The sequence below is a fragment of the Rhipicephalus microplus genome, chromosome X (assembly GCF_043290135.1).
Source record: "Rhipicephalus microplus isolate Deutch F79 chromosome X, USDA_Rmic, whole genome shotgun sequence".
Taxonomy (NCBI): Eukaryota; Metazoa; Arthropoda; class Arachnida; order Ixodida; family Ixodidae; genus Rhipicephalus; species Rhipicephalus microplus.
This window is the reverse complement of record NC_134710.1, coordinates 33,980,848-33,982,907: the sequence shown is the minus strand read 5'-3', so window position 1 is coordinate 33,982,907 and position 2,060 is coordinate 33,980,848.

The following is a 2,060-nucleotide window of genomic DNA, read 5'->3' as shown; positions in this document are numbered from 1 at the left end:
CCCACACCTTGTTTTCCAAAACGTTATGCGCATACAATCGACTGCAGTGACACCAGTCTCATTTGTGGTCAGTGTGAAGTGCCAGAAACACTTGAGCCCATATCTGGTGTAGTTGCCCAGCATACGCCCGTGAACGACAGAATCTGATTTAATCTACTGAATGTTTTTGTAACAGGCCATTAACTGACGAGGTTATGTTGGGCTGTTCGCAGAAGAGGGGGCTATAGAGCCAACAATCAGCAAGGTGCAAATAAGCTCCACTCCCCCTATGTCGGTCAGATTTAGGTTCCTTGCGAAATGGCAGTGTCTTTGTTGGTAGATGACCGAGGGCGTATTGAAAATTTCTGAAAAAAAGTGATCCTCGTTTACACCATGCCACTGACAGCTAGCAGATTGCAAGAATGGTTTTGATAAATGAAAGAGCGCTTAGGTGGGATTTCAATATCTTTTTTACTTTGTTTCAGAATATGTATATAAGCTGAGTATTGTTTTAGAAAATATCAAATTTACAAAAAATCGCCTGATTCATCCCATAGTTCTTGTCTTCGAGCTAGATTACTTTGAGCGTGAGATAGTAATAATATTATCTGAAGTCTTGCGTTCCGAGACTGCTGTATGATTATGACAGACGTCGTAGTAGAGGGCTCCGCAAATTTAGACCATTTGGTATACTTTAACGCGCACTGACATGGCCGAGTACACGGGCCTCTACCAGTTCGCCTCCATTGTAATGCGACCGCCACGGCCGGGATTGAACCCACGACCTTTGGGTGAGCAGCCAGGCACCCTAACCGCCCCTACACGTGTCATCTAATACTTGAGCAGAAATACTAACAATAAAAAATTGGCCCGAATCTGCATGTTACACTGCAAATGTCGTCGAAAGACGATAGTCTTGCGACTGGAGAGAGTGAACAAAAGGTTTATTTGATGTTCTGAGCAAGAAAACCGCTGAGTGGTATTCTGGAGGCGCTGCAATGGAGTTCCTCGAGCATGTAGTGGAGGCGAACGAGCGCATCGAGGCACTTCAGACACGAGCGCCATCTGGCAGTTATCTTCGAAAACGAAGGCGTGCGCACCCGCGGAGAAAGATGCGCGCCAGTCTCAGAGGTGATAAGGTGTAGCACGCAAAGCGACGGGCAGGTGCCACCACCTTGTCGTCGTAGCAAAGCGTTGGAAACACTTAACTTTTTGAGCATCCCGTTGCACTGTCAGCACAGCGCGAATAAACGCTACATTCCTTAGAGTTACTTGTGTGTGCCTCTTCTAGTATAAAGGCAGACATAGAAAACATCGAAGCGTTCTTGTGGCGCCTCAGATATGCGCAATAATTGCTTTTTAATTGACAATCGCACAACTATGAACGCTTAACCTTGAGCAATATTGGTGGGCGCTGCGGATGGGGTTGGCCGTTTGATCCCGTTTGAGGTATCGTTAGGATGTACAAACAGACAAATGTACAAGCCGACAGACAGACCAAAATTTTTTCTTCGAAGGTCCCCAAGAAAAACTATCGCCTTCAAAACTGATATCGCCTGTTCACAATCTACTACTAAACCGAAGTTCGTTGAAATTAAAATTTCTTTAGTGTGGCATATAATGCGATCGAGAGATTGTAGCTGATGTATCCGCATACACATCAACTTGGGCAGTAATCTGAAGGTAATCAGTGGAATTCGTTTTAAATGTGTTAACATTTCTATGTGAATTTAACAAGAAAACTTTAAGTCCGTTCGTAAATTTAGATAAATAGTTATATTACAAGGGAATGTATAAAAGAAAATCAAATTTCTTGCCTACGCCGAGTTTCGGAACTGCAGGTGAGCACTTTAGCTACTGGGCCAAAGAACCATGCTTGCGGAATGTCTTGCTTCAAAATGTCAATGTATTTGTACTAATGAATGCGTTACACTGGTAGTACCGAAAAAAAGAAGAGAACGCTCTTTATAAGGCTTCGCTGAAATATTACATTGTCGTAGAAAGAAGCTGACTCTAGGACAAAATTGTGAAGCATATGGGAAGAATTGTCCGCATCATGTTAATTTTAACTTAGCGACAGT